This window comes from Phaethon aethereus, assembly GCF_964289735.1.
Source record: "Phaethon aethereus genome assembly, chromosome: 15".
Taxonomy (NCBI): domain Eukaryota; kingdom Metazoa; phylum Chordata; class Aves; order Phaethontiformes; family Phaethontidae; genus Phaethon; species Phaethon aethereus.
This window is the reverse complement of record NC_138591.1, coordinates 13,898,562-13,910,667: the sequence shown is the minus strand read 5'-3', so window position 1 is coordinate 13,910,667 and position 12,106 is coordinate 13,898,562.

Sequence of the window (12,106 nt, the reverse complement as noted above, 5' to 3'; positions counted from 1 at the left end):
TTAACTTCAGAGATTCTCTAAATTATGTTGTAGCATTTTTCTTTATTTATCAGAACTATTTCATAGCTTGTTGTTTTCTTATCTCTTTTTTGTTCTTGTTCTCTTTGTTCTGAACTTCAGTTAATAGCAATATGTGAACCTCAAAACATTCAGAGCTTCATCTTTACTCAGATAAGTAAGCAAATTCAGCTAAAAGCCTGTGACAGTTTAATCATTAGTATCAAAATAGCCTCTTCCAAAGTATTTGTCTCTGGTTTCAGAAAACAATAGATCAAAGGAACATAAAAATATATCATATTTTGAAAAATCTTAATGAATATATACAGTTGAAAACTGTTCCTCAATTTCTATGTAGTAAGGTTTTAATTCTTAATCTTCAGCTTTTTATTAAGCAGAACGTGTTCTGCTCAATTTTATTAGAATTTAATTGCTGTTTGTTCATTTTCCAATGCAGAAATTGGAAATGGCGTCTCGCGTTTTCATTTAGGCATAACACACATGAAAAAGAGGAAGATGATACATGAGAGAGTTGAAATAATGCATGTTGACATAATCTATAGATCATTACAATTTGGTTTAAAGGTTGCATTGGTCTGGATTTTGAATGGTTGGATACCGATAAGTCTTAACTATGGCGAGAGAGGGCATAGACGCAGGTGAAGACCTGCTTTGCTGTCTTTCTCTGAACACCCGCTACAGGCCACCAACAAAGACACAACGTCAGCTTTGACAGGCTAACCCATTCTGGCAATTCTTTATGGGCTGTCATCCCAAATAAGTGCAAAGAAATGCCTTTAGGCCATAGGTACACTGGTACGACAGAAACATATTTTAGAAATAATTAGATAGTTAAATACATATTTTCCATGTTCTTCACTGTGATGCAGTAGGACCCTATGTGTAGCTGTGGGATTATGATTTACATGATGTAAAAGAAAATCTTGGAAACTTCCTAGCTACACATTATATTGTCGTAGTTTATCAAATCACCACAGCAGGGGATACAATACTGTCAACAGGGAAATGTGAAGTTGGGCATCATGGGATTTTTCAGGGTTAGAATCAAGTTTCATGCATCACACAGCTGGGGATCGGTCCTGTTGAAAATTCCCGGTGGTAACACCAAAGGGTTATGATGTGAAATGTTGAACAGCGATACCTGAAAGGGACAGAGAGATATCTGCTCTGTGGCATATGGGAAGCTTAAGGTGTGTGAGGTTGTTAAAGATGACGTTTACATGTTTTGCATTGAAGCTTTTAGAGGTATGTGTAATGGAAATAGATCACCAGAGGAGCATATTGTTTATTAGGTATGTTTTCTCTGTGTTGCATCGATTATGTCTGTGTATCAAATGACTGCCTACATGTTGTACGAAAAAAAGTCACCTGTTATGCTGCTATTCAATACCCATCACTAATTTTTTCACAGATTGAAAAATAGCAGTTACAAACTCAACTGAGGGGTTAAATAAAACGGGAATATCTCAGTCTTAAGAGTACAGCGTATGTTTGAATTTGACAGGGAAGGGCTTAAAAACTGTTACAGCAGCAACAAAGGCAGGAGCTCTTCAGAGACCTTTAATGCTTCCTTAACATTGTAAGCTGACTAGGCAGTGAAAATGGTGACAGGTGGAGCTTTTACAGCTCTACTAGTACTTGTGCCAAAATTCGGACAAGCTCTAGTTCAAATGGCAGCTTGCATCCTCAGATGACAAATTATACCTGGTCAGCACAAGAATGGAAAACAAGCAAAACAACATTTTTTGTACCTCTGGGTTCTTTATGAAACTAAAACACTGCTTTCCTAGAACTTGGTTTAAAAAAAACCAAAACCTCCAGCAGTGATAAATGTCCAGGCCAGCAAGTCCAACTGACCGGTTCAGAGAGGTCATCCAGGTGTTCTTGTCGAGGAACAAATAGATGATGCTGCCCTGCATGGTCCTTAGTTACTCCACGCAGTGCCCCACTGAAACATTTCAGCATGTAATAGCTGTCACTCCTTTCAAAACCGTAAGCCTGTGATGTCTTTATATAGCTTCAGAAACAGTACAGCAGTTCACTGTGGCAAGCTTTATGGTTTTGACAATATATGCCTTTGCTCTTCTTTAAAACAAAAAGGGTATTGTTGAAGTCCCTGTGGCTTTATTACATACAAGTGGCAAGCTCTTTACTTTTTGGGTAATCCACATCTGTCAGCCACTGCTTACTAGATAGCCCAAGGGTTATCTGCCCTCTGTTATTGCTTTGATTCCTTTCATTTGTTTGCTTGCTCAATTTAATAACAAGGAGAGATCCAACTTCTTGATGATTTTGTTGGCATAACACCAAGCTCATCGGCACTTAACTCCAAGGCGGTGCTGTGGTTGCAACTCTGCGCGTTGAAAGCTGCTATATTGGGTCAGCATCTTTGCCCAAGCATCTTGCTGTTTGGTTTATTCCTTGTTCTTCCGCCTTTGCTCAATAGTTGTTGTGCAACAGCCATGTGGGCTTGCTTTATCATCTCAGAGAAATGTTTCGTAAAGCAACAAAATTTCCTTTGAGTGTAATGAACCATTCTGTTATGTGAATTTTGGGGTTTTGTCTGTCTAAATGTTTTAAATATGAGGGGATACCACTGCTGTAGTTCCTTGTTGTCTACCAGCATGCAGGAAAGCTGCAATACATAAATAACAGATGCGGAAGAGAGCAGAGCAGAAAATTGCCAGTTAAAGAACATTGTATAACAACTTCTCCATCTGGGTCACCAGCAGGTTTTGAACCCAGAACGTGCAGCGCTGCAAGCACCGGGGCTGTGAGCCCTTTCTGCAGCAGCCCTGGGAGACAGGCATAATAAACCCATTCTCACTTGTGCTGCTTTCCTACAGGTGACGAGGAGGGAGGAGTTGCTCGCTTACCTAGCACCATGCAATAAAAATTTGGCCAGTTTGTTCTTCTAGTGCACTCAAAGCAAAAGATCTCTCCCGACAATCGCTTCCTGCAATTTAGCAGGAATTTTTTTCCTTCCACAGGTGCAACCATAGTAACTAATTTCTTTTAAAGTGTTGACATGTATTAAGTTGATGATGTCTGACTGTTTCCCGCTCTCCTCCAGATGCTGTTGCTCACCTTCATGAATGTTTTCAGCTTTCCTGATGCGTGCCTTCTCCTTTCTTGCTGCACTATTCAACAGCCATCACCAGGCTGCCTAATAACGAGCAGCTGCTTCCTTGAGAGTTCAGGGGAAGAAGGGGAGTGTGAAAAGCATTGCCCTTCCTCCCACATGGTACAGTCCTGCCTGTAGTGCTTTACAGAGATTGTCCTCTTAGAGAGGGAAATTTGCTCTAGTCATGGGTGCTGGGGATTTCTCTGATTCCACAAAAAATGATCTGGACACTGATATAACTTCTAGTAATGTTTATAGACAAGAACTTAAGTCACCTGCCAGTGTCTTTCCAAGAAGAGAAGCCGTCATGGGTACTGCAAAACAAATCCACTTCACGCTGCCTCTTTCTTGTTTGGGGAATCTGCCAGGAAGCAGCTCATGAGCTTTGCTACCCGTGCTTCCCGCGGCCCTGTTTCGTAGGCAGGCGCATCCTATCAGATAGACCCAGAATCGTCTCCTCATGACAGAATTGCCCTTGAGTGCCTGAGCAGCTCTCAGTGTGTGGGATGGCTTGCTACCCTAAGTGTGGGGGTGATGCTTTCATCAGGTAAAGAAGAGGGTTTCTGACACATCAGTGGGGAACAGTTCCCACAAATCCCAGCACCAGGCTGAATCTGAGGATAACTTGGCACTTGTACGCCAGCAGAGGTGTTAGCCTTCATTGGCAGCTTTCAGAGTGATTTACAAAATAATTTTAAAAATTCATGAACCTTCTTCTTTATAAAGCATTGTTGTGAAGTTGAGTATTTTATTATACAAGGCAACCATCATTCATTTATAGGAAGGAGTATGAGACTACAGTTTTGAAAGGCCAGGATGCTGGGATGGTTGGTATTGGAGGAAAGGAGCTCTTGCACTGTATTTAGTGACTAATCACTTAACGTTTTCATACGTGGACCTTCCAAGGACTACTTCTATTTGGTCCAGTTTTTTAGATTTCATTTCTATGTGCATACCCTGGGTGTGATATTTTTATTTTTTAGGGTTTTTTTTATGATTATATATTAATTCTCATAAATTAAAAGGTGATCTAGTTGGAAATACAAGTTGCCTGTTAACCTCTTCCAAGAAGGTCAGGTACAAGTTTTCCACATGGTTCGTTGCGACTGCAGCTGCCCACTCAGAGCAGAGTAGGTCAACATGGATCCTACCGAGCTTTGCAAGTGAATTCTTCCTTGTCAATAATAAGTAAACACAGTGGAACAAAAAAGCAATGCGTTCCCTATTTGTAGCAGTGCAACCCTGTAATATGTTATTGCCATTGCAGGTAATAGGCCATAAGCTTTGTCCTGAGTTTGCGAGGCCTCAGAACAGAGGCATGTCTGGTCTGCCTTGTCTGAATTCTTCTTAATCTTCCTTTGTTTTACTCTGTTTACCTGTGGGGGCAATTTCTCTAACTGATCAGGTGTCTATCTCTGGTTTACTTTTGTTTGTCTGTGATGGACATTTGCAGTTTTATATAGACAGCAGTAACAAGCAGGTGTTCTAGGTAGAATAAGAAATTTATGACTCCAGCACAATGATGCAATGTAGAGAAATAAAGGCTCAGTACGACAGCAGAGGAGCTGGTGTAGGATGCAGCAGGGAGGAGTGCAGACACGGGAGAATAAGAGATGGGGCACAGGCTTGTCACTGGAGACACAACAGCTGTAAACAAGTCAATAGTGGTCAGTTAAAAAAATGCAAAAATATATATGATGTGCTTTCTCTTTACCCATAAACAAGATTTTGACTGTAACATGCTCTATATTACTGTGTGATATTACAAGAACAAATAAAACGCTTGCATGCTATGTTAAGAGGTGATCAGTGTGCTATTTAAACATGGTCATGAAACTAAAACCCAAAGCACCAAGGATAATTTAAAAATGGCTGCCACATCTCCATTGGTCATCTAAATCCACACAGCTGCACTGAATCAAATGTGTTCTGGTCAACTAGATCATGAGCACAACCCGCTGACCGTGATTAATCATGATAAGGGCCATAGGTTGGGTTTTATTGCTTTGTCTTTTATTGAAAAAGCGACCTTTCCCTGACAATTTATTAGTTTAAAAACTGGTATTGACCTAAATTTGAGATAATATTGGTAGAATATGACTCTATGCCTCTGTGATTAGTTACAGTGCAAACACCTCTAGGTTCTTGTTTTTCAGCATGTGAGAGCCTGTGGTCTGGGCTCTGTCTCAGCCACCCTCAACCATCTGCAGCCCATTCGCTGGGACCCCCACCCCAGGGCAGCCTCCCCTGCGCTGCCACCCCAGGCTGATACAGGCCAGTAAGGCATTCTTTGGACAGGATTCACTCTCCACCCCGCTCAGGGGTGGGGGGGGTCCTGTGTCTTAGTGCTCTGAACACATTAAGCACCTTAAGCGTTGGAGAATGGGATCTCGGTCGGGATTCGGGGAGCAGCACTGGATGCATCCTCTGAGTTTTGCCGTTCTTGCAGGCAAGGTGCTATTTTTCAAGAGGGTCTGTACCCACATGTGTTTGTATGCAGGGAAAGGGCTTGTGTTGTGAGCTTTTGTTGACTACTTCAAGAGAGGCTCAGGTGGTGGCACAGTAATATTTGACAATGATTTGAGTCTTCACGTAGGTTTTTCAGTAGTTCGGAACTACTAAATGTTCCCTCTAGGGTTTTTTTGTGATTTCTGACCTTTGCAATACTTGAGCTTCAATAACTGGCCAGAAGAGGAGAGATGGCCTCCTTCCACGGCAGGAACAGTCTGACAGCACTTTGAGGTACTAAGTACTAATGTTTCATGCTTGAGAGACCCTGTTCTCCTCGCTCCCCTGCTTCCTGCCAGGAGGGAGGGGTATGGTCTGTATTAGCATCTGATATTGTGATGAGCAGCAACAGCGAGTCCTTGAAGTGCTCCGGTACTAACATTGGTCATGGGAGTTGACAGGTGCTGGCAGGTACACTGCCTTTTGTAATACTGAACGGGATCGTGTGGTTATGTGGTAACAGAGAGCAGTCATAAATCAGCATTCCTGGGTTTTAACATGTTTTATACCCCACTGACTTCAGCTGCTAGCCATGGGCCCAGGCTTTCTGCATCTGATGATAATAACAAGCCTGTTAAAGCATGAGGAGTGAAGGATCCCTTTGTAAATTTTGCTTTAAAAGGGACAAGGACGACTCACAAACAGCTACCACCTCATAACTGTGGAGAACAAGTCCTGGTCATCCCCTCCAAAACAAGCGATCAGAAGCAGATGGGAGCTCCTTTTGGAGAGGTGGGCTGTAAGCAGAACAACAGGAATTATGAGCAAAAGAAAGAAAGGGAAAGGCTCATAGGCTGGGCCACCCTGAGTCAGTGCTAACTGCCTGCACCAGCCTCATGGTTGCTGTAACACTCACAGCTAATTTAGAATAAGATTCTAAAGGGCTGATTTGCCTATGTAATGCTAATTATTATATAAAGGCTAATAATTAACCATTGGCAATCTATATTGTCAGTGAATGTTAATCTAATGTTGTTCTGAAATTTAGAACTGGCCTGATCTATGAGTCTTTCAAACACTCCCATCACATTGATCTCTTAATTGCCTGATAAGTACATGCAAACATATAATATATGTGCGTGTATTCACCTGTAAGAAGGGAAAGAGAAAAAAATCCAGGACATGAGTTGCTCTAGCTTTGAAAGCCAGGTCAGAGACTCTGGAATATGGCCCATGGCAAGTTCTGTTACACAGCTAAGATAGGCAGACAGAAAAGATGCACTGCCTTAAGTGCTAACCACAGCCAGCAGCAGGGGCAGCCAAAAATCCTTGTAGTTTCTGATTCTGAATCAAAGGTTTCTTTCCATTCCTCTATTTTGCCACCAGCTGATCAGCCCCTGTCCATTTTTGCTACTAGTGCTGTGATGAATGCAGCTCTATTGTAAGAAGTGCACATCCCCTACCGAGGTCCACGGAATTGATAGCTTCTGCCTCATTAGAGACCATATCAAAGGTCAACTTCTGTAACAGAATAAGCTTCAGCCTTCATGCCACCGATTTGTTCGCAGAGAAATGGAGGATCACTGTTGCCACAGGCACAAATTAAACAGACCCACATTTTCAAACTGGCAGTGTCCTTCTCTTTGTGGAGTTTCATACACCACAGTATAAATTTTAGCACATATATACTATTTTAAGAGTGTACATTATGTATCAAAAGCATTTAACATACCTCTTCAATCCATTCCTCTGCCTCCTCTTGTTTCAGATTAATCTTTTTTACCCCAGCACAGACTCTGCAACACTGAGAAGCTGCAAACAGAGATCTCTTAGATAACAGCAATATTAACCTGACATAGAAATTTTCTCATATTTAGCATTTTTTCTCCAAAATTGCTCTCATCCTGGGCAAGTACAAGTTTTTATATCCGTAAGAGTTGTGCATTTTTGTTAACTTCAGAAATACTATCCCTGGGAACAGAAGTGTACTACTGTGTGAATTGGGAATTACCCACCTCGACAATACTTCTCTCCCTGTAGTTTCAGCACACATTTATGTTTGGGACACCTTTAGATGACCTTGGGATGCCTAATCCCATGCAGGCTAACCTACCCCTCAGATACGCTTGCTCAGCAAGCAACAGATTTTGTTTTCAATCAAGATATTTGTATTTATTCAAAAAGGTACAATGTTCATTCCAGCATGGATGGATATAGTTTTTTTTATTTTTTAAGTCTCAAGAGATTTCACAAGACAGGTAGACTTGTTTGTACTTCTGGCAGAAGGCATAGCTATTGCTGACAGACCAAGGTAGTAGCACCTGTGTATGTGCCTATATACCCATGAGGTGGTAGAAGATGGCTGGAGAGCACTGGGTCTGTTGCCCCATTGCCATGATCACATGGGCTACAAAAATATAGTATTTCTAGGTACTGCACTTAGGAATATACACAGGACCCTTCCGCAGTGTAACCATGCATCTCCAGAGGGAGTGAATGAGTCCCTCGTGTGACATCTCCCTGCATTTGCCTTGAGAAATTCCTGGCAAACTATTTTGCAAGTGTACAGAGGAATGCTGCTTTTTATTCAGTCACTTATTACATGGGGCTGTGGTACTGTTTGAATCACAAATTGCATACTAATGGCCTAATTCATAAACCAGTGACATTTTTTATGAGTCCTTAACATTCAAAAATGAAGAATTTGTGCTCAAAAAATAATTTGCATTGCAAAATTCAATAATTTAGTTTCTCATATTCATTAATGCCTTAGCCCACACCACATAACTTATCCCACTCTAACTACACTTCCCAGCACACTGATAAAAACAGGATACACAGTAGTTCACATAAAATGCTTCTATTTGCAACTAACTCTTTACCTGTACTGATTGATTATATTTGTAGAGAGGAAAAATCCAGCTATGCGGCAAGTGTGATGAATGCACTAAGCAATGGCTGCTCTGAAGCTGCTTTCTGCTATAATCGTGTTTTCCTCCAATGGCATTAACTACCATAAAATATGAGATCGTAAAGGGTAACGATATCGGACAACAAAATCATCTGCAGACCTCTCAGTCCCACCATATTAAGGAAGGATTCATGTTTCATTAATGAAAACTTGCTTTGCCTTCGACCGAATATCACTGGTTGTCAAAACCAGACGACAAGACTAACAATAATGTATAGCTCATAAATCATCCACAAATTCCAAGTGCTGTATACCACCCTCTTTACAGAGAGGGAAACTGAGGCACGTACAAAGCAAATAGCCCACTAACTCTTATAGGGTCGGCTAGACCTCCCTGACTGTCCAGTGCTCAACACAGTTGAATGTGTACATACAGGGTGCTATAAGGTAATTAGTGCTATCTAAACAGGTTTTATAAGTAGTATTTTGGGTACTAAAAGCAGAATAACTATGGCATCCTAGACTTCTGTCCTTGCAGGAGAGTGCACGAGCACAACTGGAGGGACTGCCCATTTGCAGTTGGATGGTATATGCACAGGCACTTACAGGCAGTGTTTGTTAAAAGGGAAGTAATTTGGGGGTTCTTTGTATAAGGTAATGCTCTCATGGGGAATCAAATCTCCCAAAAAGGATGGTTGGTCACTGCCTGGGTGGAGACGAGAATCTGTCTTGTAAGTGTCCTTGCAGAAGTGTCTTCAGCAAGTGTCTTAGGTGAGACTCTCCAAACTACTGTGCTGCTAAATTCTTATAACTCAGCTGGCCTGCGATTCCAGGGGACCACTCCAGCACATGTTTAATTCATCACTACTCGTATATCTTAACTAAACACAAAACATCTCCTAAATAGCACAACTACATACCAACGACTTCCCATATACCATTTCTGCAGCAATAGTTTCAATTAACTATGTACAAATGTCTTAGTGATGCACAATTTGATCCCTTCTGCAGCAGAAATCATGAAGGAGAGTCTTTGGAGGGCAGGGCCAGATTCTCCACCCAGGATGTTAACCAACATATTTAGGCATTCAGACCGGGCTAAACACAGCGGGAGCTGCCTGGGGCAACTTCTGCAACTGTCCAAAACTCCCTTCCAGAGAGCTCCTATAACAATAATTCAAAAATTTAATTGCGATGGTTCAGTCAATCACCTCCTTTCCAGCTGCTCTGTTGTCTCGAGCCAGTCCCTTACCCCATCTGTGCGGAGACTGGCTGGGCTTTCCTGGGTCACCCAGAGAGTTAGTGGTACTGGTACCCCAGGCATGCACACAAGCACAGCCCTGAAACCCAGCTGCACCACAACTAGAACTACAGTTATTTATACTTATAACTTATGTCCCCTAGCTCTTGCTGCAATTGTTTCCTGTAACTTATTCAAAACTGGCTTCAGATATGCTTACACCGCAGCATAGCACAAATCGTGTGCATACAGCTGCAAACCCAGTTTTACTAGAATAAGGATTGTTTTCCCTTTGTAATAACATTTTGAATAATAAACTTTACACACATCTTGAGGGTTTTTCCATTACATTTTTGTTCAGTTCCAGTGAAGGCAAAATTATAATTGACAGGATAATTCACCAGCATCCATTCCATCCCAATATAGGGTCTGATCTTACTTGCGTTTAAAGCCTTCTCCATAACACAGTAGAGAAAGGGATGCTTATTCTGCACCAGCGAGTGCTTTCTGGTGTCATTAACTTGTTGAAAGTGAAGTTTGTGCGGTCCCCTTGTTGGTTTGGCCCTGAAATTTTAGCCACAATATGGGAAGTGCAACATCAGGAGTCACATAGGCATGCCCTTGCTGAACGGTCTGAAGGGTCCTAGCCTTTTGCTGTACTGTTTCTTTCTTGTTTTCAATCAGCTCTTAATGTTTCTTTGGAGTATTGATGGCTTTTGAACTCCAGTAGCTGAAGTTGCTGACAGTTAATAAAGAAGCAGCTACAATATATTTGCAGAACTTCCTGTCTAAGGTTGATTGCTAAACAGAGCTGAAGCACGATTCCGTAATTAGATCATGGCAAAGGCTTTTGGAGCTGCTGAACCATGGATACTTCAATTGTAAAGGTCAAATAAAATGCTGATTTACTATAAAACAAATCAATACACACACACACACAAAAAGGTTGAAAAATTTGAGCTTCCACATTGTCAGTAGAAAACATGGATTTGGGACTGGCAGATAATGTATGTGTGTAATAAGTGGACATCACTCTTTGCTTTCTCTGCCAAAGCTAGAGCAGCATGAGGCCTGCAGGATACTTCTTCCCATATGGCACTCAATGTTTGCAAGGAGGTCTGAGTTGGTACCTAGTGGTCAAAGGGACCAAGGCAAAAGCTGACTTGTTAATTCTCTGTATGAGGTATATCACAATGTAGCAGGTTTGGGCTTTCTCAAATCTCCAGCCAAGTTCTTCTGTTTGTTGCTTTTCTGCCGTGTGAGAAAGGTACTAATGACACAGTTACATATCTTTCAGTGATGCCTAGACAAGTTTCCAAATCCTTAATCTGTTCTGGACCTGTCTTTTTTAAAATATCCTGGCAAACTAGAGAAAGCAGCCTGGAATGTTGGCAGTTCAGGCCTCGGTGGGGTTTGGTCATCTCAAGGCGTTGCTCCCGTTCAGTGTTACAGCAGCAGCAGTGGGCTGGTTTACTCCTGCAGTGGAAGAGATGGGTAGACACAGGAACAGCCAGCAATCTCCCACTGTCGTACCCTGTCAGCTCCCACCTCCTGCTCAACGCTGCCATTTTCCTCATCCCTGAAAACTGCTATCTTACTGGGACTCTCTTTGGGTTCAAGGGTTCACAGTTCCTGTTCGAGCAGTTTAGAATCTATCTTGCATTTTGATTAAATCTAAGATTCTGTAGTGTGTCTCGTGGAGCAAAAGATAACTTTTAGACCCCAGTTGTGTGCCCTTAGTATTTTGTTCATAGACTATTGTAATTTCCTCATCTTACAAGAGGACCTGTCCATGTACAAAAAGAAGCTGAAATTTCTGTAAGATCCTACTGTGCTCAGGTCCACCTGGATGCTATGAACTTCAGCACCTAGATACAGTGTAATTGGATGACATAAATGAATGTACCTCAGTAGTGTTCTTCTGACCAATATATGAACTTTAATTTTTCATAGGCACATTTCAACATGCCCTCCTCCAAGTTAGAAGCTGTAATTATGAGTCTGCCTTTTATAAGAACAGACTATATTGCCCTTAAAAATGAATAAGCCTTCCTATTATTACTACATAGCAGATGGAGTGGCAGAACTGAGCTGCCTTGTGGATGGTAAAACCAAACTGTTGCTAAGAAAAAAACACCACTGAAGACTAAGATTGGTAATCATTTCAGAAAAACAGGTTCCTGTGCCCCTCCAATATATTTATATGTTACATCCAAAGCAAAGACTGATGAACATATGTATTTGTATGAAATGTCGAAGCAGCATGAGCTTAATGTTACAACTGCTTCTAGGTGAAGATTGCATTTGTAATTTAAAGTTGTTTCAAAGTAGTGAAGGGAACTAGGGAGTTGTTTGGGGCGATAGA